At 41.3% G+C, this 26,921-nt stretch overlaps 1 protein-coding gene and 1 long non-coding RNA gene across 9 annotated transcripts in view; both read left to right on the forward strand.

The window, feature by feature from the left end:
* Positions 1-26,921, forward strand: part of LOC109423237 (cadherin-99C-like) — a 414,770-nt gene that overhangs the window by 372,983 nt on the left and 14,866 nt on the right. The gene's annotated exons all lie outside the window — the stretch shown is intronic.
* On the forward strand, positions 3,879-10,909 carry LOC134285412 (uncharacterized). The gene is made up of 2 exons (XR_009996359.1): positions 3,879-10,768; positions 10,822-10,909. It is a non-coding gene; the product is annotated as an uncharacterized LOC134285412 (long non-coding RNA).

A 26,921-nucleotide genomic window follows, 5' to 3' on the forward strand; every position in this document is an offset into this window, starting at 1 on the left:
ATAGTGCGAAGTGGAACTCAAATTAACAAATGTGTCCATAACTGGTACAGGGTTCCTATCATTGGCACACGCCGAAATAAATACTAAAAGTAGTTTTGGACCCGTTTCTATATTTTCACTACAAAGTATGAAAACTAATCAATCATTTGACATATTGATGACATTCGACGGTCTTCTTCTTATTTTTGTAGAAATAGTTCTTCTTAGGTAGTGCGATAACTGGTACATGCACCCTACTCCTATTTTTCGAAACGGCGTTTTTCACGTTTTTTTAGCGGATTAGAGGAGCCCAGACGTACTCGTACCGGTGAAATAATCCTTGAGTTCAAGAAGGAGACCACGTGCAAGGGTAAATATCTGGCAGAGTAATCCTTAGCGAGATAGTTGTGGTGGAACGCTTACCAATAGAGAGTATTCATGTACGGCCCCTTCTTCTCGAAGTCATCCCTAATGGGCGTACCGCGAAGGTAACGAAGAGAGAGAATGAGTTTTTAGTGGGTCGATCCCCACATAACCCAAGTCTTGGGTATCTGATCAGCAGATTTTCTCATTCTATAAAAAAGGCCAGGCATCCCTGAAGTAATCTACGCCTACGACCTCCTGGAGTGGCGCGTGAGTCATTTTTTTGATATTAACGAAACTTTTCATTCCGATATTTTGGGGACTAAGTAATGCAACGCTCGGTCAGTTGGTTGTAAGTAGAGTGTTACAACCAGACAGCTAAAATTAAACATAGTTTGCTCGGGTCTATCCATACTTGAATAAAACACGAATTGTCACATGTGATGATTAGACGGTGTAACTAGTTGTACTTATTTGCCATATTGTTGTCTTACCTACAATCGGGGGTTATTAGAGTGTGTGGGCGTCAGAGTGGTAGCCGTGTATGGCTCGGCGATCGTTGGACATCGTAGCCAGCGACATACCAAATGCGCTACCGTATCAACACAAAAACTTAAATGGAGTACCGTCCACCCCCGTTGGTTTGAACGACACCTCATGCAAACCAACGGGGTTCATTTTTTAATTTGAACTTCTAGTAACCCTGTGGGCATCGAAAAACACACAGATGGCAACCCTTTTTGCTGTTTTGTTTTGATTCTGCGTTCTCCGTTCCATGAGCAGAATGACGATTGAACCTGAGTGCTGCGAATAGAAACGGTTTTATTTTTCAAGCTAGCCAACACACACCTACACACTCCCGGCACACAGCACGGAGACAAATTTCGTTCGTTTGAAACAAAAATATTCATGTTTATTCGGTAAACTGATAAAATATTTAAAATTAAAATATAATTTTTTAAAACTAACTCAATTACATATTGATTTCTTCAATACTCATTGAAGAACCCCCCGTTCCGCCGTCGAGAACATAAATAAAACAAACAAGTTCCAGCTGCAGCACCAAACAAGATTTCCTCTTCAAAAAAAGTCAAGTTTCACCAAAAGTTTCCTCGAAATCCCATTGATTTCGGGAGCGTATGTTATCTACATGATGTTGGCATTGAAAGTGCCACGCGGGAAGTGGATTTTCCTCGAAAAGGAAATGTCTTAGTAAATTTAATTGGAAAACAAATATTTTTTTTCAGTCACACTGGAAATACACACTGGTGTCAAAGCGTAATATCAATCATATTTTAGTCTGATTAAGTTTTTAACTATTCTTCCAGCATAAAAGAAGAGCTGTAGAAAATTTCATTGCAAAAGGATGAATTTTAAATTATTGACAAATTTTTGGAAATTTCGTATCGTCTCCATACTAGCGCATGTTGCAAACTTTAAACTCTATTTTGTACAATGCCTATTTTTGTCGAATGTGACTGTCAGTGCTGAAAATTTCATTTCGGCATATCTAAATTCAATCATCTACAGCTCATTCTAGAAGCTGAATCTGAGAATATGGTTTATAAAAACTTGTGCGGCTAGATCAGTTGTGCAAGAAAGTCACGGAAAAATCGTCATTTTTCGAATATTTAAGGTAAATGTCACGGACTAACTTTGAAAAATGCCAAATGATATTCACCGTGAATATCATTGGCATTTTTCGAAGGTAGTCCGTGACATTTACCTTAAATATTCGAAAAATGGCGGTTTTTTCGTGACTTTCTTGCAGAGATGGTCTAGCCGCACAAGTTTTTCATAAACCATATTCTCAGGTTCAGCTTCTAAAATTAACTGCAGGTGATTGAATTTAGACATGAAGAAATGAATTTTTCAGCACTGGTGACTGTTATGCAGTTATGGGCAGAATAGCGCTCAAGTTTGTATATGTTGTCGCGTCTTTAATTGTAAATATTATACGATCACCTGACGTGGGTGGTCGATTGTTTGCTTTCCGCGTGATGCGAACAATAGAACTTCCGTCTGTATATTTTGTTGCTTCTTTTGTAGCACATATTGAGCGACCACCTGACGAGGGTGGTTGGTTGTTTGCTTTCCGCGTGAAGCGAACAACATCACTGTAGTCTGCACGGCATGCTTCAACTTCAAAAGATCTTATTACTTATCAAAGTGAATCCTGACCCAACGATACCTTCCCTACTAACAATCACTCCTTCCTGCAGCCTTTGGTGGAGACGTGCGGTAAACGCCAACTTTCACATAACAAAGGTTGCTATTAACATTCCTTCCCTCTTCCAACCTGACTGCAAGGACGTGGCCGGCGCCGTTATTGGACCGTTAAAGAGAGCCTCTGAAGCGTGCACAGTGAGAATGTTGACCACTCCCAGTCAATTATTCAGTTGATCCATTGTGCAACTGTCATTGGTTCGGGTCAATCACGGAGTAGCAACCATAGATATGTGCAGTCAGTCTAAGCTAAGCTTAATTGGAAAACAAATATTTCCGTAGGGCCGACCTGCCACAAAAAAAAAACAAAAAAAAAATACATTTGTTTCTAACATTACCTGTCAAAAGATGCATGTTTGTTTCAAAAATGGATTGAATTTGCTTCAAATGTGACGTTCGATTTGCTCCAAACAGTTTTATTTTTGTTGCCACAACAAACTGACATTTTATTTGAGTTAACCTGAAATATTTTTGATTTTACCATGCTTTTTTCTGCGTGAGCTTGTAAACACGCACGAGCGTTTAATTTTCTTGCAACCACCTCTCTCAGCTCGGTTGTCAAATACGCCATCGCGACGCTGTTCGGAAATGGTAAACATGATCAATCCACCATTATTCCAATTTTGTTCTCGTGTTCAAAGTTTATTATTTTCCATTCGCGATAGAAATTTTGATGGATAGTTTTTACAAAATTAGCTAAACTAGGCTCAAAATAAATGTTTATCCTTCTCCTCGCTTTCCAACGGCTTGACAGCGGCAAGTTTATTTATTTATTTTATTTATTTTATTAATTTGGAGATATCGTGACAACAATTTTGATTATATCCGCAGCACCTAGATAACAATACTCTTCAATCAATCACACAGGTGCCACAAAAGTTCAGCCTATTGGACGCAGTGGCTTAATTTCCCCAACAGGGAAGGAAAAAAAATCACACTGGTTCATCAAGGTTTAAGAGAGCATATTGAATCAGTCCGCGAGACTCAGGTTTGAACCATTTTTAGTTTGAACGATGTGCAGATTAGAGGGGGTCAAATTAAAAAGTGTTCAGATTAGATGAGGTCAAACCAACGGGGGTAGACGGTAAATCATATCGAAACCTGATCATAAGTGGAAAAACCCAAATTAAACCAACCCAAGCGGCACACATGTCACAAAGAAGTGACGACAGCGCAGGTTTTTGGTTGTACAAGAGCTACATTCATGTAATTCTAACTCAAAGGCGAAATAACTTGAAAATGACTCGTGTACAACCAAAAACCTGCGCTGTCGACACTCCTTTGTGACTTGTGTGCTGCTTGGGAATTGGGTTTCCGTTGTGTTTTGGCCAAGTTTCCATGTAATGGGGCACGTTCGGTGTAGTACTAGATTTGTAGTAATGAGCTGAATTTTTGTATGGTGAGAAGGTCAATTCTCCGTTTCTGCAATGAAATGGTGCAAAAAGCGTGGGTATTATAATTCCTTGCCTAATTTGATGCTGCTTGAGCAAAACGTTGGATAATTATGTTGTTTATGTTGCAAGAAATGGAGAAAACAACAACACTGTTGCCCAAAGTTTTGCTCAAACAGCATCAAATTAGGCAAGGAATCATAATACCCACGCTTTTTGCATCATTTCATTGCAGAAATTGAGAATTGACCTTCTCACCATACTAAAATTCAGCTCATTACTACAAATCTAGTATTTCACCGATCTGTCCTATTGTTTGACAGCTAAGCAGTGTCCAAATGTTTTTATCAAGCTTATAAGAAGAGGTTTAGTGAAGCTGAATTTTAGCCGTTTTCTCTGATATAACTCACAGCGCGTGCAAGTTTTGACCGTAAAAAGTGAATGAAATTGATTATCAATCAATTCAACCATGCAGTTTGTTAAAGAAGGTTAATGTTGTTGTTCTGTTTAGTTTAAACTAAAACAAATTGACGTTAAATTTTCCATGCAATATATGAAAAATAATGAAAAAAAATATGTGATGGAATCTTTTACCGTACATTCAAAATGTACGGGAAATCTTCTTTTAGTGTATGATAAAACTATTGTTCTTCTTTCAAATGCAGAAAGAAAACCTTCCGGATGTTTCCGGTTTCAAAAGTTGCAGCACTTTGGACAAATCGTGATAATTATGATACAGTGTATCAAACAATTGTCCGTACAGCATTTTTTGGTCAAAATAATTTTTCATTCAAATGTTTATAACTTTTTTATACGTCAATCAAAAACGTTGAAATTCTGACCAATCATGAATCATATATTAATGCTCCTTTGATAAAATTTTGAGCGAGATCGAATAAGTTTACTGAAAGTTATAGAACTTTTAGTAAAACTTATCAGATTTTGAACACATTTTTAAAACATTATATCTCACTCTGTACTCGATGAACTTTTTTATTTATTTTTTGTGTTACAGTTTATACCTTAGGCTTTCATATGCAGCTTCGTTTGAGGTTTTATATTCACTACAAAAAATATGAAAAATCTGTATATGTTCAAAGTATTATTTGGAAATTTATCATATTTTGATCAATAAAAGTGCCAAGTATTTTCACCTTTTTTACTCTCTCGTAATGCAATATTTTTATACAGGACCTACTAAACTACATATGAAGAGTAGGTCCTATGCATTTTTCGTTCAGTTAATGTACTTTTATTGGTGGAAAACGTTTGGCACATTATATGTCCAAAATATGGTAATTTTTGAAATATCGTCAACCACAGACAAACAGACGTAACACTATTTAAAACGGCTTGGCACATGCATTTAACAATCAATTCAAATTTCATTTGATTTGCGCGATCGTTCCACCAGATGCGCTAGTGTTCGATCGCTTTGACGTTTGCCAGTGTACACATTGCTGAATGATGCAAACGAAAATTACAGGCAATTTGTGTAGTAGTGTGCGTGTCAGCCAAACGTCAAACCGAAATCCATCATGGCCGACAGTGTCGCACGCGGTTCTACCAACAGGTGGCAGTGTGCTCATAAAAATGACACCGGGCAAAAATTTTTGATGAATTTCCTCTAAGAGTTACGTCTGTTTGTCTGTGCGTCAACTTTATAAGCACATTTTACATATTTTTTGTAGTGAATATAAAACCTCAAACGTAGCTGCATATGAAAGCCTTAGGCTTAAGCTGTAACACAAAAAAAAATGAAAAGGTTTCATCGAGTACATATTGAGATATAATGTTTTAAAAATATGATCAAAAATCTTAAAAGTTTTACTAAAAGTTCTATAACTTTAAAAAAACTTATTCGTTCTCGCTCAAAATTTCACCAATAGAACATTAATATATGATTCATGATTGGTCAAAATTTCAGCGATTTTGATTGACGTATAAAAAAGTTATAAACATTTGAATGAAAATTATTTCGACCAAAAAATTGATGTACGGACAATTGTTTGACACTGTATTACTTGCCTATAAACACTATTTGGCCCTCTCAACGTATTTTTTGCTGGAAACTAGAATTCAACGTTAAAAGCCGTTGAAAGCAAAATAAGAAGTTTAAAATCGGACAGCTGGTTAAAAAGCTGTGATTAAAAAAATAGTTTTGAAAAATCTTGTTTTTTGTTTTACAATCATAAAGTTGGTCACCCTAATGACGAATTAAAAAAAAAACGGATCTAATTATTTTCGAAAAAGACAAAACCACCAAGCATCACGATGTTCGGAGACACACTACATAGATCGATTTTCTATGGAATGGTTCTTCTTCTTCTTCTTCTTTTTGGTGTAACGTCCTCATCGAGACAAAGCCTGCTTCTCAACTTCTATGAGCACTTCCACAGTTATTAACTGAGAGCTTCCTCTGCCAATGACCATTTTGCATGCGTATATCGTGTGGCAGGCACGAAGATACTCTATGCCCAAGGAAGTCAAGGAAATTTCCTTTACCGAAAAGATCCTGGACCGACCGGGAATCGAACCCGTCACCCTCAGCATGGTCATGCTGAATACCCGTGCGTTTACCGCCTCGGCTATATGGGCCCTTAATGGAATGGTTGTATTATTTAAAAAAAAATCTTGTTGAAATCGGTTAGATTGGTCGTTTCTCACTGCTAGGTGAATTTATTGTTATAAAATTCATTGAAAACTATGAAACACGTTTCATTACTAGTTTAGGTTGCGAAAATACGTCAAAATAATTTTGAGCGGTTTTGATGTACTAGGTGCTCCACTGTGCAACGGTGGCCCACCATCTCTTTTAATCGCAAGCCCTATTTCGTCACTGTGGTCATCATAGGTCATCATCATTGGTTTCGGCTCGTTATCTCATGTCGACTTTCGGTTGCTTTTGATTTTTACAACTGGCTCGAAAGGCCGGACACTAACATCCTGAGCTTCAGGAATAACATCACATTTATGCAATGTTTTGCTAAGAGTTCCTTGATGGCACTAGAACCATGATCAGATGCTCCTAAAATGAAGAACACAGGTTGTTATAAGTCTCTCAGTACGCAGGACGTATTGCCGATATGAAGAAGATCTAACTGTACATACTGTCCTATCATTGAAATTGTTCTCCTCTCTGTTGTCAATATCCATGCTATAACTGGGACGAATGTCCAAACACAAGCAAACCTTGGATGATTTTTCCTGACATCTCACATCAATGTAGATGAGAGATAAAACCCATCCGTGGCATTAATTTTCCCCCAACCCAAATTGATCGATCCAGCATATCATCTCTGAACACTCCCCCACCGCGCTGGGTTCAGCTCTGCCATTCTGGCGCTGTACATTGCATAATGAGGGAACCGATCAACACGACACTGCCGCCGGCCGGCTATGATCGCTAAGCGCTTAGCTAGTGTATAGATTGGGCAAACAGTTGAGCATTTGCTACCGAGATCATTGTTGTGTAGGGCGCCTTTATGAATCAAAGTTTTTTTTTGTCCCGGAACTCTGATGGACGCCAAGCAGAAGCTCGGGAATATCTTCAATCTCACCTGACCTATGTAGAAGAAGAAGAGCGCGAAGCAAGTTCACTATAATCGGGGAAGATCATGTCTAACACGACCTAAATGTGTAATTGCTAGCGAGCCATATTACGGGAGGGACGGCATTGGAGTCATTCTGTGCACAGTAGGACAAAGTAGTTGCGATACCTCGGACAATAATAATAACGATGTCTAAAATTTCTCGATGTTGGCATCATAGATATGTACTCTCACATAGATACCACCAATGATGCTATAAATGACTGATCCTGTCTAGATGTCCACTAGTATGGGACACGCTTATATGGAAAAAATAAATCCTCGCTCCAGTCGACTTTTTAGATCCCATTCAGGTCCCATATGAACTGTACAAAATTTCAGCGCAATCGGTGAAACTATAATTTAGCGCAACCGGTTCAAAGTTTGCTTAGGATTTACTATGGGAAAAGTTACACTTTCAAACAAAAAATCCTAGAGGTCACCCTTTGTCTCTTTAATTCAAATCAATCAATGCTTCTTGTAGAAAAATCATTTATGAAACTTTCCTTCGAAGACCGCAAAACGATTGGATGCTTGTGGAAAAAGTTATTGATTTATTACCGATTAGTGATCCAACGAACGGCTTTTTGTTTTGTTTTATCAGCAGCACTGCTGCTGCCGTTGTTGCATGGGGTGGTGGGAGGCATCACCACCCCCAGAGACAGCAACAGCCAAGGCAGCAGCTATAGTGCTGCTAATAAAACAAAACAAAAAGCCGTTCGTTGGATCACTAATCGGTAATAAATCAATAACTTTTTCGACAAGCATCCAATCGTTCTGCGATCTTCGAAGGAAAGTTTCATAAATGATTTTTCTACAAGAAGCATTGATCGATTTGAATTAAGGAGACAAGAGACGACCTCTGGGATTTTGTATCTGAAAGTGTCACTTTTCCTATAGTAAATTCTATGAAAACTTTGAACCGGTTGCGCTAAATTATAGTTTCACCGATTGCGCTAAAATATTGCACAGATCATATGGGACCTAAATGGAATCAAAAAAGTCGACTGGAGCGAGAATTTGATGTTTGTCCCATACTAATGTCCACATCCTGGTCTAGATCGTATTAGCATTAGAAACTTTAACGAATAACCATCAAAGCTTTATCTGAAACTTCTAGGAGACAATGTTAAAATGAAGACTTGCCAGGCACAAGCATACAGATACAGATTCTACTGTTTGGCCATCTTTCTCCACGGGAAGTCCCATTATGCACTGCAGTGGATAATATTTGATATTAGCGCACACGATTTAGCACCATCACGAAGTGTGAGATGCGCGAGTGAGTGGAGATTTCAGCAGCAACAATCTACCTACCTACAACTGGCACGCCACGCGGGAGGAGAGCATGGATAAGCCGTTGATGATAATCGGCGGCAACTTCAGCAGCGCACAACCTCTCGCCTTGCGCGCGCGCATACGAATCAAATGCCGCGCGCTACATGTCTTATTATAACGGTAAGGTATTTTTTCGTCTTTTGAACAATTTCCGCACAGCCAAGCCACCACAGTAATCGTGTGGTGGCTGTGCAGCACCATTCTCAACGCTCACCACAAATTGATTGTTTAGCTTTTTGTTGGTCTTTTGTTATGTGACCTGGTTTTCTTGGTTGAATCATTTGAAAAGGTTGTTTTTTTTTTGGTTGGAGATGAGAAGAAGTCCCGAACTGAAGGTCAGAGGTTTGATAGGTAAATTTGTAGTAGGGGGAGATCCGCATGAATCGGTGCTGAATTATCATTGTATTAGAAAGACCGGTGCTCAATTGATCAACTTTGCAGCGCCAACCGTCATTTGGTTTTTCAGATTAGAGCCCTTGAAATTCGAGGTATGGCTTCGTTGCACCTTAATCAATTTCGCTTGTTCGCCGTAGCTACTGGCAGTTTTTTTATTCTCTTTACTGTTTCGGATTAGACGGGCTTGATGGTCTAGTGACTAAGTACAGCTCCTGACTCATATGCAGAAAGTGCTGTGTTTAATCCCTGGCTCGTTCCTTTCCTCGTACTTTGTATATTTCTACCTATTTTCTCTTTCTTCTCTACATAATAAATAAACATCTTATGTATATTCATGTATTCGTAGCCATCGCTACAAGTTATGCAACCAAGCGAACTGTGCCTCATCATCTTTACAGTGATTTTCACTTCACACAATCTATCACTTTACACCTGGCATCCATGCACTAATGCGTGTAACTTGTGCCAAAAATAACCATTTCCTAACAACGCTCCGACTTAGTGCAGACGAAGAGACTCAACGGCCTGAAGTGTGCAAGCGATGGCAATCATCAAGTCCGATGTCAATTATTCACAGGTCCGGGTAAACGTATATGTTTGCCTGTATTTGTCGATAAAAATATGTAAACAAACCGATCAGCTGATCGCGACGTCACGTTCGCTAGAAAATTTGTTCGCAGCTTCTGGAACGTGACGTCACCTTCGGCAACTTCGTGCGATTTCGGCTTGCCGAAGTTGACATGACACGACTACTACTTCAAAATTATCATATCACCAACACCACTTTGCCCGATGGGCCTAACCTGGTGAAATTTAGAACATTGCATCAAGTCCTCCCCCTTCACCACATTGACCGGCTACCTGACGTAGCAGGTGCCACTCTCGTCTAAGAATAGAAGATCACCAACGCACACACACTGAAAATGCCTGTTTAGTCCCATTGGTCGATTGTGTAACTGATCCTTCGAAACTGGAGTAGCAACTACGGGCGGTCACGCTCTCTTTACAGTTTTTGGATTATTTTTCATCTTTCTAAAGTTACAAACAATTTACGCTGGTAGTCGATTAGCAATTATTCACACTGATAACATCTACGGTATGAGCACAGGCAATCTCAGCACATTCAGTAACGTGTTCTAGGTTGAAGCAATAAGAAGCTTTTTTTGGCACAATTATTATCGACTAAGTAAAATGAAGACGTGGGTGATGGTTTTGCTTCTCCTGTTTCAGATTCAATATCAATTACAGGAAGCGATTCCAGACAATCCTGTCACCAGATCTCGAACGCAATATAAGCCAAAGTTTTCTTACGATCAATTTTCGGGAGACCGTTTGGTTCCATTCGTACTACTTGAGGAGGACGATGAATGAATGACACATCCCAGTGTTTCCTCATACTCCAATCACAGTGGCAAACTTCATCAGACCAATCCAACCAAGTGAAATCATCAGGTCTTGCCCAGCGGTATGCCTTCACCAGTCTCCGTAATTGCTGGTCGTTTGAAGTTGATTTGAATTTATATGCAGATCTTTTCCAGCTCGACAAATCTTACTCTCCGGTTTTTGTGTGTGGGCCGATATCGTGCGGATTAACAGTTCTGTTCCCTGGTAGGACGGTGGAACGGACAGGAAAAAAGTAGTCTACCGAACCGACCGATCCAGCCTTTCCCGACAATCTGAAGTTGTTTGACAAGAGAACCAGTTCGACTGCGGAGCTAGAGCTGGATATCAGCAGCACAGCGAGACTACGTGGTGACACCGGGCGGCAGTTGTCGTCGTTGTCGTCTTGTCGTCGACGACCGTCTGCCTGCTGAAATCACGAGCAGCCAACTTCTTGGCTATTTCCGGGTTTAATGAGTCTGATTTTCTGTGCTTGTGCAGAAAAAAAAGGAAAAAGTCGAAGACGAAAAACCATACAAGAGCACGAGCATATCGGAGTTTCTTTCCAGAAGTACGATTTCTGGGGGTTGAATAAATGTCTAAAATATCACTAGTTTACAAAATAAAACGAAAGTCGTGAACTGCTGTCAACGACCAAAATTTTTGAAGTACAATTTAACGCTGATCTCGAAATTGCGCTTCAAAAAAAATTAGGTGAGCGGTTTTTAAGCTTTAGCTCAATATCAAGTTTTACTACTTTTTAAAATATGGAATTCACTAAAATTCAAATATCTTGCGCTTTGTTCAACCAATATTAAATCTTTTACCATAAATTAAAAGCTGAATACAATACCATTCGATCATCTGAATACAGGTTTTGCGTCAGATTGATGAAATTCAAAATATTGGCGAGTTTTAGGGACAATCTTCTTAAATTTTAGCAAAATTCCCAAAATTTTTTGAAGAAATGTGTTTTTCTCAATAAGAAAAAAAAATTTAAAAATTCTTTCTCGACGTGTATTTGACATATCATATGTATTGCCGTGAATCGCATATCAGTCCCATCTTTGCTGGATTTCCTATGCAAACGGGACAGATATGCGATTCACGGCAGTGTAGGCGAGTTACAGTAACAATTTCAGCTCAATCGAAGCATTGATTATGGAGAATGAGATGTTTGAAGTGAGCGACTTTGCTTAAAAATAGAACAAAAATCGATTTCAAATCATCAACCTTGTATGGAAAGTCGAAAAAATTTCCGCTCTACTGTATCTTTTTTTCCTTCGCGTTTTCGAACTCAGAGCATGATTCTACACCAAAAATGATCATCAGCTTACCGAGTTCAAAAATGCTGTAAACTAGTGTATTTAGAGAGCAACTATTTCCAAAATTCATCAAGAATACAATATTTAAATTACATGAAATAATTCACATAATATTATTAATAATATTACGAAAATCCATCTGATATACTTGGGTTTAAGACCCCAAACTGTACCAAAGGTTCGCCGGCATTTCCCGAAGCCCATACAAGCTTTGTTGATTCTGAACTCAATGTGAGGTATCCAGGAAAGCTTGGAATCAAGAATAACTCCAACGTACTTTATCTGTTAAGTCACATCGATTTCAGAATCAAAGAGACCTAAAGGTCGAACGAACGAATTACGGTCTCGCCTTTCCGTGAAAAGAACAATAGATGTTTTACTCGGATTAACCAAAAGGCCGTATTGGCGACACCAACCCTCAACTACCTGAAGGGCGCTTTTCGTCAGGTCGAAAAGGGTGCTGATGCCAATACCAACTAACAAGATTAGATAACCGTAAAAAAAACCATAAATAGGGAAACCGCTATGACACAAAAACGGTGTCAGGGCTCCCTCTTGGGGGCATCCACAAACATTCAATTTCCTAATCGCTGCTTGACGCAGTGTCGGGAAGAGATTTCGGTTTTTGAGCATTTGGTGAATCCAATTGGAAATCATTGGAGATATACCATGGCTTCGTGCCCCTTCCAATATGGCATCGCACACTCGATATCTAAGAAAACACCTAAACAAGATTGCTTTTGAGCGAATGCCTTCTCGATATCGTAACGACCTTGTGTGAAAGAATTACAGTGGACCTACCAGATTGGTAGGCATGTTGGTTCACATGAAAATGCACGTTGGGCAGATGAACATCACGGATATGATGATCCACAATGCGTTCTAAGCATTTCAGAAGAACAGAAAAAAGGTAAAACTGATAGGTCGAAAACTCTTTGCTTCTTCATACGACGCACGATCCACTTTCGCAATAAACTTTACAGTAATATTCCGCAAAGATTTGGGAATATATTGGGAATAACTGCAAACAAGTAGTTTTTTCAAATCATGTTTGAAATAATCAAATCCCTTGTGGAGCAAAATAGTATAACTCTTATCTGCCCCAGGAAATTTGAAAGGAGCAAAGCTATTTAGTGCAGGTCGTCAGGTTCGTCCGAAAGTGTAATATCCACAGTAACCCAAGTAATCCAAGATCCGTACTACTGAGTATCTCAAGTTAATGCCTGAGCTGCTCCAAATGATACGGTGAGCATTAGCATCACTACCAACAATTAGCGGAAGGCCTTTTGAAGTGCAGTATGCGATGAATAGTTTGAAAGCATCCGTAGGGGATGGTTCATCATGCGGTAAATAAATCGAACGTATTTTCTGTTGAGGTTTCCAACGGAAACATCAGTTAACAGCAGAGTTGGTAAAATCTCAAATTCTCAAATCTCATGTTGAGTTGTTTCACGCGCGATTCTTGACTCGCCGAACAAACCGCCGAAAAAAATCATGCATGAGTTGACTCGTAATTTTACTCATTGCTTTATTTCTTGGTCTTCTTATTATTTACAGCGAAGTTTTTACGATTGTATGATAGGATAAGACCAAATCATGCGTACAACAATAAAGAATGCCGTTTAAATTGATTTGGATTCGTTTTACAAGCGAACGAGATTTCGGCGCTTGACTCATGAGAGCGAGACTTTGCATGACAATCTCGCGCGTGAGAAAATGATTCAGAATCGCGCGCGAGTTTGCTCACGCAGGAGCGGTTCATGAGCCAGTCCTGGTTTGGGTACATCACTGTGTTTTTTTCATGATTTCTCGCTGATGACGTCTTTCTTGACATTTGGAAGGAGTCGTTTATGTTTCTGCGTAGCTTACTTTATGGATGAAATAGAATCTGCATAAGGAGAGCAACACGGAACAAACTCACCGGATAATACTATTCGACTGCTTCTCTGTTTTCGTCACTAAATTGTACTACCCTAGCAGGCCCACTAATTGTACTACCCTTCAACCATTTCAACTACTTTTTGCTGTGCATATTCTTTAGTAACACTCGACAACTTCCAGACTAAAATAATAGCATGAAACGAACTCACAAATTTATATATGCAGCATTCCTCTGTTGCTATATCGCTAGTTTCTTGTCGTATTCATATCACATTGGCCTACAAAAACATCACTGCAAAAGGTCAGGGGAAGTGGGTTCACCTAACACAGGGGTTTTCAGAACTTTTAACTCGTGGTGCACTATTTAAAAATACTGCGCGATGCATCAGTCAGGTAATTAGGTTAATTATCAAAGATGCAATTTCAAGTTTGTCAAAAATGTGGATATTCAGGGATTTACTACTCAATGCAGCTCTTAGGTGCATACATTCTTCTTTGGAGTAATTTTCCGGTGCAGATGTTTGTTTTTACATTTCTCATTGCTACGAGTAGAATGGTTGTATGATCTACATTGTTTTCTTACTGGTAAATTTATTGAGAAATGCAAATTTGTAGGCTTTTGTCGAGGTTTTGAAAACATTTTTGGAGAAATTATTGCCAACAGCTTTTTTAATTTATCGAACCTTGCCGAAGTCCTGCATTACTCTTGATAGTTTTATAAGCAGATATCGTGAAGTTGTTTTTTTTTTTAAATTAAATGAAAATTCTAAACAAGATCCTTCAGTTTTGTAAATATGATTGGCATGATCTTTAGGATTTTTTCTTCATTATTTATAATTCATATGGAAGGCAAGTACTGAATAGATTTTGCATTTCGTTGACATATTTTGTAACTCATCTTACGACCGGCATTCACGTTTTGAGATTTCAATTTCGCCGCAAAGATTAAAAAAAGATTGGTTGTTCGTTCGTATTGGAGGTGTTCTATTAATAGTTTTTATTCATTACAACTTCAAACTAAGCTGGACTATGTGCAAATAAATAAATACCAGTGAATAAATAAGCATACAATATATGATTATATGAAAGGGCCTGTCCATAAACTACGTAGACTTTGAAGGGGGAGGGGGGTTTCTGATCAAAGTCTACGGTCCATACAAATTTTAAATTTTTTTTTTTTGAGGAAAGTCTACGATGGGGGAGGGGAGGGGGGGTCTGAGATAGATTTGAGTCTACGTAGTTTATAGACAGCGCCCAAGCTACCCAGACTTTTATAGAAGGGGGTTCGCCAGAGTGTACATTCCAACATTTTATAAGGACGAAACTTACGAGGATGAGGAGGGTCTGAGATAACCAAAACTAAGTCTGCATAGTTTGTTTAGGACAGCGCCAAATAATTACGAAAGAAAAATTGTAGAAACTTATAATCGTCAATATACAGAGCCAACAACTCAACAACTAAAAATGTTCTCCTGGTGCAACATACTATCCGCATATCTGGAAAGCGAACATTTCATGCTAAAACTGTCCAGTGCAGTCGTCCCATGGCGGAGAAAGTTCCGCATGCGAGTGAGTAGGTACCCAGTTGATTAGGGTGACGCTAATTAAGTTGTTTCATACTTGATTCAACTGCAGGCTGCAAAATTGCTGGTCACGGCACGGCTGATCATGTGTGCTGCTGATTCGGAGGAGCATGTGCTGATTGTAGGGAGGCTTTTTTGTGGGGATATCGTCGATGGTGTGGCTAATTGCTGGTTTCGCGAAAAAGATTGAGTAACGCGGGCAACGCGGTAATACCGGGCAATTTCTATTAGCGAATGATGTAGGGGGGGTGGGGGTAAGACGGACATGTTTAGTAAACACTCTATTTTGACAGTGTAAACAATCCGATAATTACAATTTTATCTCCATACTATATACTTCAAGTAAGGTACTTTACAGTCTGCAAGCCGATTTTGCAATAAAATTTGATTTTCCATGACTTTTGAGATAATTAAAAAGTGATCTCCAAATGTATGTTTTTCAACAGTGTGGGTAAGACGGACCGGTAGGGTGGGTAAGATGGACACGTTTGGAAATTCAGCTAATACGCCTCTAATTGTGTTAAATGATGTTTGTGGCCGTTTGTATTCGGTAGATCAATCATAGTAGAATCTAAATTTGGCCTTAAATCTCTTAGCGAAACGTGTTTTTGCACATTTAAATCCATTTTGTAAATTGGAAACCTCCATACACTGATAAACGCCTAACAGTATGCAATGCTCTGGTAATTTTACAAAGTTCAAACTGTTCCAACAACAAAAATTCTAATAAATGGAGTGGTTCAATAGTCATCAACTGATAAGAAGATAAAGTTAATCGTAAAAGAAAGTCAAATTTCAGTTCTTAAGTGCCAGAACTAGTCGGTGGTCCGTCTTACCCACCAAGTCCGTCTTACCCCCACTCCCCCTATTAGTTGAATCAGATGACAGCAGACGCCACGCATGATAATTAATTACATAGGCTACAAGCAATGAATTTGAGCCCTGTGTATTCATGACAAACGATATGATACGTCAAATGGATTATGACGACGCGTTGAATTTCAACATCAATTCCTGTAATCATCACGTGATTGAGCTGTCTCTGATACTGCCCATAACCGCATAACAGTAACATTCGACAAAAGTAGGCATTGGAGAAAATGGAACCCAAAGTTGCAACTTTGAATAGTATAGGAATGAATCGAAATTTAAAAAATTTCTCATAAATTTGTCATCAGTCGTATAGCAATCAAATTTTCTACAGCAGTTCCTGTATGCTAGGGGAATTGTCAAAAAATAAATCGAACCTCAGTATGATTGATGTCACGCTTTAAAGCCAATCTATTTTTCTAGTGTGACTGTTATGCGGTCACATTGCTCAATGAGACAAAATGACTTGGTATTTTTTTCATAAATCCTAGAACAAACTTGATTTTTTTATTCAGGTGGTCGAAAGCACTTGTGATTTGATGATGATCCCCGATATTAACTCAATACCAGCAAAATATGCAAATGTTACAAATATGCAAATGTTACAAATATGCAGTTATGGGCAGGATACTCCTCAATAAAAATTTTGTGGTAATCACTTCGTTCCCACCAAAAGTTACTTAAGAATTTCAAAGCAATATGTCAGAAGTCATCTAACGATTACTTCATCAGGAAGTGGTCAATTACTTTTCGAAGAATCCGTCAAGCCATGTGTCTTCTTCTTCTTCTTTATGGCTCTACGTTCACATTGGAACTTGGCCTGCTTCCATTCAACTTAGTGTTATTTTTATTTCTTCCCCAGTTATTCTTTCTATGCCTGTCATTGCATGAATTTGTATATTGTGAGGCAAGTACAATGATATTCTATGCCCAGGAAGTCGAGAAATCTTTTCCGACCCGAACGGGATCTATCCCACCGTCTCCTGATTGGCGATCCATAGCCTTAACCACTACGTTAACTGCAGACCTTTGCATCTATAAATGATAATACGACGATGCCTATCACAATTTATAAAAACGAATTTATCAAGTATCATATTCGAAACTCGCTGCCTTTAAAGCACGTTGTCTGTAACATTGTTAGTTAAAGAATCTCTTCATATCGTTTTTACCACAATTTCTTGTTCTTCGGCTGTTCGTCCAGATCATCAGCAGGTATCAGCAATAAACGCACAGCTACTCAACAAGATTATGCTGAAGGTTGGTGGGTATGCATCCCGATTCAGTAAAATGATCGACTGGTTTTGAATACTTTTTAGAATATCTTGGACATAAAGAATCTTTGTGTCTGCCATACAGTATACACATGCTATAATTACCACACCCACCTGAGTAAATAAAAATTCAAGCTAAAAGAAAAAAAAAATCTAATCATCAGCAAGTACAACATCACTGCATTCCAGAAAGCGAGAGCAACCTGAATGCAAAATGTGGTCCATTTTCTATTCTTTGCCTCAACCAGCAGCACCATAAAAATTCCTCCGCATCGTCTCCGTGGTGGTAGGTAGTACTCAGCAAGACGGTAGCTCTAGCCTAGGTGCTTACCATTTAGCACAAAAGTGCAACGAAAAATGTGCTCCACTTATGCCTGTACCACCAGTTCAGGAGGATCGGTGTTGTCTTACCATAGACGTGCACGAACTATTTAAACAACGTTGTAGCTTAATTGGCTCATGAGGGGATTGTGCGGTCAGACAACAAGGCACTTTTTGATTGCGGCGGCAGTAACCAACCCATCTCGCCTCGTGATCAGGTTCAAGCACTTAGCCACTTTAACAGGATTGGTATCTTCAAGGGATCGTATAGAATTCTGATAAAATGTTTATTATTGGAATAAAGTTGGAATCTTACGAGAGCATGGGATTGTCAATATTGAATATTTTTAATTAAGACATTAAGATCATGACGCACGAGCATATCTTGTAGTTCAGTGGTCACCAAACTGCGGCCCGCGGGCCGCATGCGGCCCTCGACCAGGTTTTGTGCGGCCCGCGAACTGATTCTGAAATGCATTAGGAAGTGGCCCACTCATAGATTCCAGAATGAAAATCAGAAATTTCACCATATTTTAAAACTTTCATGAGATTGAATATTAATTACTGAAATTTTGCCAATGTCATGGAAAGTTTTTAAAGAAATAAGATTAAGTTCTACTAAGTGTAAAAGACTACATTTTCGAATTTTGTTCCGAAAATTTCCAAAACTGTTGTTAACCTTCGAGCGGTCGCGCTGTTGTATTTTGTACAACACATTAAAAATTCTCGCTTTTTGTACTCCGCATTAGCGTGGTGCTCAAATATGTAATTCGCTCAGGATAAATATAACAAGTTCTCTGTCATGGATTTTCGACTTGTGGCAGAACTCGTCATTAGTAATTAGTTCAATTTCTCGAAAATAAAATTCGAATAATTCCCATTTTGTTTTTTTATCGGCAAAAAAATATAGTCAGCACTTTTACCAGAAAAATTCAATAAAAAAATACAGAATTTTTGCCTACAACTTCTTTTAAAGTGTTGCCTAAACTTTCGAAATTTCGCTAAAAGCTTTAGGGGGGGTATGATACTCTTCATTCCCCTAGCAATACTTTTGGGAGTTTCTCTTAAAATATCTATTCTAAATCGGCTACAAATACTTGCAGAATTTGCTCAGAAAATCATGTCTGCAGGTTTTTCTTCATTGACTTCCTAAGAAATTACGCAAGAAAAACTTAAAAAAAATATCAAGGATTCCTACAATAACCCCGAAAACCCTGAAATTTCTGCAAATCATTCTGAAATTTCTCAAAATCCACGAGAAGTCCCAAATAACATCATGAATCTTGGAAATTGTTGAAAATAAAAATAAATAAATAAATTAATGACTTGCGGCCCGCAGTCTTTTTTCAAAATTCAATTTTGGCCCACATAGACAGTTAGGCTGAGGATCACTGTTGTAGTTTTATGGTTAGTTGAGTTAACGTCTTACGGCAAATGAAGTCACCGAGGTATACTTTTTGCCTACATTTGCAATGAGGCGATTGTGCATTTTCTTGAAAGAAAAAATAAATACAGTAAGTATATTTCAGACAAAAATACAATTACAGAACGATACGCACGAAACATCTGAGCCTAATTAAAAGTAATACCGTATTACCCCGCTAATTCGACAGCGACTGTTATCGGGGGTAAACTGTTAATTCGACAAACTGGTCACCCTACATCACCTTGATTATTGAAATTTGGCAACTCTATTTTTGTTTTTGTTTTGATTTCCGACTTTGTTATGGATTACAATTTCATCAAATATTGTGGTGGTGTGAATGAAAAGCTCGCTCTTTCTACAATTGTTGCCTTCCGCAGTTCATTCCGGTTGGTCCTCAGGTGGTTTGGGTGTCGAATAGCACCAACTCAGAACTTCCGAAAGTAGCGGCTGCAAGAGGAGCTGCAGTGGGTACGGGTATAAGCGCAATATTAAACTGTTTTGCATTTACAGTGTACATGGCTGCGACGTTTGAACACTTTTTAATTCGACATATGTCGTATAAGCGGGTTACAAATTAAAAGTGTCGTATGAAAACGTGTCGAATAAACGGGTTAAGACGGTAGTAGTTTACGCAACAAGGTGCAGAATGAAGATTTTTTCAGCACGAGTCGTACATTTATCCAACGAGGCTTGCCGAGTTGGATAATTACGACGAGTGCTGTAAAAATCGAGTTCCGCACCGAGTTTTGTACAACGTTTTTTGCAATTTCATAAATTACCGCTTGAGGATAGTTTTTAACAAAACTTTTCCATCAAACTATACACTGATGTTCATTGCTATGTTTAAGAAAATCTGAGTATAGCAGGTTATACTGTGCAGATGTCACAATTTTTCAAAACTGCGTCCAGAAATCATCAAGAAGTTGATCAAAACTGAAAACAGTGCTGTAATGGTTCATTACGCAACGCAAATCAGTGATGTAATGAACCATTACAGCACTGTTTATTTGGTGTGGGAAAGCAGGCCTTTTCCTGTCAGATTTGCGCGAGGTAAAACAGCCTATCGTGGGAAGTTATCAAGCCGGCTTCATCGACGGCCGGTCGACTACGGACCAGATCTTTACCGTACGGCAAATCCTCCAGAAATGCCGTGAATACCAGGTCCCAACGCATCACCTGTTCATCGACCGCGCAGAGCTATGGAGAATCATGGACGAAAACGACTTTCCTGGGAAGCTGACTAGACTGATTAAAGCAACGATGGACGGTGTGCAAAACTGCGTAAGGGTTTTGGGTGAACAATCCAGTTCATTCGAATCTCGCCGGGGACTGCGACAAGGTGATGGACTCTCATGCCTACTCTTCAACATCGCTCTGGAAGGTGTGATGCGACGAGCCGGGCTCAACAGCCGGGGAACGATTTTCACAAAATCCGGACAATTTGTGTGCTTTGCGGACAACATGGACATTATTGCCAAAACATTTGGAACGGTGGCAAAGCTGTACACCCGCCTGAAACGCGAAGCAGCAAAGGTGGGACTGGTGGTGAATGCCTCAAAAACAAAGTACATGCTGGTAGGCGGAATCGAAAACGACCGGATCCGTCTGGGTAGTAATGTTACGATAGACGGGGATAATTTCGAGGTGGTGGAGGAATTCGTCTACCTCGGATCCTTACTGACGGCTGACAACAACGTGAGCCGTGAAATTCGGAGGCGCATCATCAGCGGAAGTCGGGCCTACTACGGGCTCCAGAAGAAACTGCGGTCGAAAAAGATTCACCCACGCACCAAATGCACCATGTTCATTCATTTATTTAGTATTACATCAAATTCAAGATAAAACTGAATCAACAAAATTTCTCCATAATACACGGTTCGTGGCTGCCGCTCTCCATCCTCGGTCGCGCCCGATGCTCGCCAAGTCACGCTCCACCTGGTCCGCCCATCGTGCTCTCTGCGCTCCACGCCTTCTTGTGCCAACCGGATCAGTTGCAAACACCAGCTTTGCAGGGTTGTTGTCCGACATTCTTGCAACATGCCCTGTCCACCGTATCCTTCCGGCTTTGGCCACCTTCTGTATGTTGGGTTCGCCGTAAAATGCAGCGAGCTCGTGATTCATCCTTCTCCGCCACACGCCGTTCTCCTGCACACCGCCGAAGATCGTCCTTAGCACGCGTCGCTCGAAAACTCCGAGTGCTTGTAGGTCCTCCTCGAGCATGGTCCATGTCTCGTGCCCGTAGAGGATCACCGGTCTTATTAGCGTTTTGTACATTGTTGATGACGGAGAGTTTTGGGCGCAGTTTGACCATCACCAGATAGTGGTCGGAGTCGATGTTGGCGCCACGATAGGTCCTGACATCGATAATGTCGGAGAAGTGCCGTCCGTCAATCAGAACGTGGTCGATTTGAGATTCCGTCTGCTGTGGTGATCTCCAGGTGTAACGATAAAGGAGGCTGTGTTGGAAAAAGGTGCTACGTATGGCCATATTTTTGGAGGCGGCGAAATCAATGAGTCGTAGACCGTTTTCGTTTGTATGCTGGTGGGCGCTGAACTTACCAATCGTCGGTCTGAATTCCTCCTCCTGGCCTACCTGAGCGTTCAAATCTCCTATGATGATCTTGACGTCGTGGCTTGGGCAGCGATCGTACTCGCGTTCGAGCTGCGCGTAAAATGCGTCCTTGTCATCATCAGTACTTCCGGAGTGTGGGCTGTGCACGTTTATTATGCTGAAGTTGAAGAATCGGCCCTTGATCCTCAACCTGCACATTCTTTCGTCGATCGGCCACCAACCGATCACGCGCCTCTGCATATCGCCCATCACGATGAAAGCTGTTCCCAGCTCGCGTGTGCTGCCGCAGCTCTGGTAGATGGTATGATTACCTCTAAACGTTCGCACCATGGATCCTGTCCAACACACCTCCTGCAGCGCTACGATGCCGAACCCGCGGTCCTTCAGTAGATCGGCGAGTATGCGGGTGCTCCCAATGAAGTTGAGAGATCGGCAGTTCCACGTACCGAGTTTCCAATCGCAAGTCCTTTTTGTTCGCTGGGGTCGTTGCCGTTGGTCTCGGTTCGTATTATTCTGTTGCTGATTTTCCGTTACAATGGTTTTTTACGGCTGGCTCGTAGGGCCTGACACCAACCCCCTACTTTCCGGAGGACCATAGTGCACAGTTGAGCTTAGAGTCCTTCCTGAAATGGTTTCGGATGGACACGAGAACACGGATAAAACACGGATTTAACTCTACTCGATAAAACGCTTAGTCACATATATTCAGGGTTATCTCTTATTACTAATGTTTACCTCTGTCACACTGAAGGTAGTAAAAAGTAGGACACATAGGGTGTACACTACAGGATATATAAATACGGGCTACTTACTAACAGGGGTTGTATTTCTAACACCCCTGCTCAACCACTGGAGTTAGCCAGCCCAACGCCAGCGCAATGCTTACGGAACGCCAAAACAGGAAGACTTTTAGTCATCATGTCTGCCTGCTGATCAACTGTTGTAATGTACTGCAGTACGATCTTCTTCTGTCGAACCAGATCCCGGAGATAATGGAACTTAACATCCACATGTTTCAGACGTCCGAAGTCCTTGGATTCCTCAGCAATGCGCATCGAAGACTGATTATCCTCGAAGAATACAACTGGCTCTCCCGGATCATAACCAAGGTCACGAATCAATCTCACCAACCACTGCTCGTGACAAGCTGCTACACATAGTGCCGCCAGTTCCGCTTCAGTCGAAGAGAGAGACACAGTTTGCTGCTTCCGTGTGATCCACGCTGCCGTACAACCGAACACGTTAAAAATAGCACCGCTTACTGACCGCCTGTCTGCAACATCGTTGGCCCAATCTGCATCACAGTACACTTCTACCGCTACAGCATTCGGGTTCCTTTGATAAACCAGGCCCACGTCCAACGATCCCTTCACGTAACGTAGTATTCGCTTCAGGTATGCCCAATGAAGATCCGTCGGGCAGCTCTGATACTGGCTGAAAAAGTTTACTGACGCTGCCAAGTCCGGCCTTGTAGTCATGGCTGCGTAGGTTAAACACCCGATTAGCTCCCTATAAGGCTGCGTTGTTCGGTTCTTCTCCTCACCATGGTGGAGCTTCAGCCGATTCTCCATGGGCGTCGAAATCGGTTTACAATCGTCCATCTTGAAGCGTTTCAGCATGTCCTGGAGATATTGTTTCTGGCTTATACGCATCGAACCATTTTTCACATCCCGATCAATGCGCAATCCAAGAAAACACCTAATTTCCCCGCCGTCAGTCATCTCGAACTCATTAGCCAAGCAGCGTTTCACCGTTTCCACAAGTTTCAACGACGATCCAGCAACCACGATATCATCGACGTAGATCACCATCAATACGGTTCCCTTGTCAGACTTCCACACGTACAGGCACTGGTCATTTTTGCTTCTTTCAAATTTTAGCTGCTTCTTCACAAAATTGTGGAACCGCTCGTTCCAAGCTCGCGATGCTTGTTTCAGCCCATATAGACACCTTTGCAGACGGCACACCAGATTTTCACCTGCTTCATACCCTTCTGGCTGGACCATGAAGATTTCCTCCGTTAATTCTCCGTTCAGGAAAGCTGTTTTTACGTCCATTTGATGTATGACCATGTTTTCCTGATTGGCAACTGCTAAAACTGTCCGCAAAGTGTCCAATTTAGCGACTGGTGAATAAGTTTCGCTATAGTCAAAGCCTCGTCGTTGACTGAAACCGCGCGCCACTAAGCGAGCTTTATAACGGTCGGGTTTCCCGTCAATTCCTCGCTTGATCCGGAATACCCACTTGCTGGTGACTGGAGTACGATTCTCGGGTAACTTCGTCAGACTCCAAGTGTTATTTTTCTGCAACGATGCTAACTCATCCTCTACGGCGTCTTTCCACTTCAGCCAGTCCGGTCGCTTCCGCGCCTCCGCCAAGTTATTCGGAACCTCGTCGACGTATCCCATAGCATTCAACGCGTACGCTGCATACTCCACTTCAAAATCTTCGTGCCACTTCGGTGGGCACCTCTGACGCTGCTGCCTTGGTTCATCCCGACGTCCTCCGCTTGCAGTGTCCTCCGCTTCAGGCTCAGCATCACTATCTCCTCGAAAACTGTCAAACTCGTCCACTGATTCTTCATCTGATACTTCTTCGGATCGTTCTTCACCAGACTTCTCCGGCACAGAATACTGGAACACATCACTCGAACGAACTAGCTTTTCATCGGAACAGCCGCCTTCAGCTTCAACAAAGTCAACGTCGCGTGCGTGAGCAATCCGCTGGGAGGTCGTATTCCACACACGATAGCCGTTATGGCCGTAGCCAATAAAGATTCCTTTCCAAGCTTTGGAATCCATCTTCTTCCGATGTTCTTTCGGAATGTGCACAAATACACTACATCCAAACGTACGCAACTTGGAAATGTTTGGTTTCTTGCTTTCCCACAATTCGAACGGAGTAACTCCTGATTGGATCGCAGTTGACGGACTACGATTCACGAGGTAAGCTGCTGTTTGCACTGCCTGACCCCAAAATCGCTTACTGATTCCGCAATCGAACATCATAGCACGAGCCTTCTCAACAAGAGTGCGGTTCATCCGCTCAGCCACCCCGTTCTGCTCGGGGGTGTACGGAACCGTCCAATTTACCTCGATGCCTTTCTCCTTGCAAAACCGCTCGAACTGCTTGCTGCGATATTCGCCGCCGTTATCACAGCGCAATTTGCTAATCTTCTTCCCGAATTTTGCTGTCACCAGAGCTTCAAAGTTTCGGAACCGATCAAACACTTCGTCCTTCGACTCGATCAAGAACACCATCGTAAAATGCGACCAGTCATCGATAAACGTCACAAAATACTTAACTCCATCTAGTCCGACTGGAGTGACTGGTCCACATACGTCCGAATGGATCACTTCGAGCACTCGCGACGATCTTTTCGTTTCACACGCCGGGAACGGTTTCCGAGTTTGCTTCCCCAAAACGCACGGCTCACACACGATAATGTTATTGTCATTCGCACCAACGGGGCATTTTACTCCAGTAACCATTTCACAACGAAAAAGCTGTTCCAGACTCTTCGCGTTCAAATGTCCATATCGACGGTGCCACAGCTCCAAGTCTTTCGGAATTCGACCGCACGACAACAACGATTCACTTTTGCTTCGTCCCGCTTTCCAGAAATCCAGCTGGTACAATTTTCCGACACGCGTGCCAGACGCGACGATCTTCGATTGGTGGTAGATTTTCACTTTTCCACCTTCGTACACTACACGCATACCTGCTTCGTCAATACGCATAACGGAGAATAGATTGCACCGTAGTTCAGGAACATACAAAACGTTTTCAACGGTGCACTCAGTACGCTTGCAGCCCACGCACGAAATCACTTTCACTGTACCAGAGCACTTTGCGACAATTGATTCGCCATCCTTAGCGATCGCAATCTCGATCGGATCACGCAACGGCTTCAGGTCTTCGAAGAGTGCCTTGTCGTTCACAAGGTGGTCGGAACATCCGGAATCAATATACCATCGTATAGGACTGGACTCATCCCGCACTTTTTCACCCCTGCTCACGCCTACAAAACACACACCACCATCGCCAGCCATATGTGCCTTTGATTTTGCATCGCCGCCAGATTTCTTCTTCTTCTTCAGCGTACACTCCGATAGGATATGACCTTCCTTCTTACATCCGAAGCACTTAATCTTCGTCCTCCTTTGGGGCTGCTTCGAACCGGCGAACGCCGTCCCATCGTTATTCGTTGCACCCAATTCGACACCCTTCCGTTTCGTCTCCTCATCAAGCAGCCGACACTTAACAAATTCGAGGGAAAGATTCTCCTCCGGCATCGTTTCCAGTGCCGTAACTACTGCCGAATATGATGATCCGAGCGTCAACAAAAGGTGACAAACGACATCGAGCTCATCAAGATCTGCACCCGTCGAACGATACTCCCGGACAAGTTTGTCAAACTGCAAGAAATGATCCTGCAACCTTCCGTGTTCGAACCGCAGGGTCAACATCCTTCGCTTAAGGTGCATTCGACTCGCGATGCTGCGTCGTTCAAAAACTCGTCGAAGGGCATCCCATATATCCTTGGGATACTGCTTGTCCTGAATATACTCGAGCTGTGAGTCATGAATTCGGGACACCAGCAGTGACTTGCATTTCCGATCCAGCTTGGCTCGTTTTTCACGTTCAACTTCCTTATGCTTCTTCACGTCCTGGCTATCACCGACCACATCTTGCAGGGATTCCACCTCACTAGCTAGCGTCTGGATACATTCCTGTAGTTCGTGTTCTTCTAGCAGGATTTCCATTCGGAATTTCCATGCGGAATAATTGGTGCCGTCGAACAGTGGCAAAAACACCCGTTCCGGCTTTTCTTCCATCGCGCGAACCACTTCGACCGATACTACGCGAAACGTACTGGGGCCAAAACCTGAAATGGTTTCGGATGGACACGAGAACACGGATAAAACACGGATTTAACTCTACTCGATAAAACGCTTAGTCACATATATTCAGGGTTATCTCTTATTACTAATGTTTACCTCTGT

The sequence above is a fragment of the Aedes albopictus genome, chromosome 1 (genome assembly GCF_035046485.1).
Source record: "Aedes albopictus strain Foshan chromosome 1, AalbF5, whole genome shotgun sequence".
Classification (NCBI taxonomy): domain Eukaryota; kingdom Metazoa; phylum Arthropoda; class Insecta; order Diptera; family Culicidae; genus Aedes; species Aedes albopictus.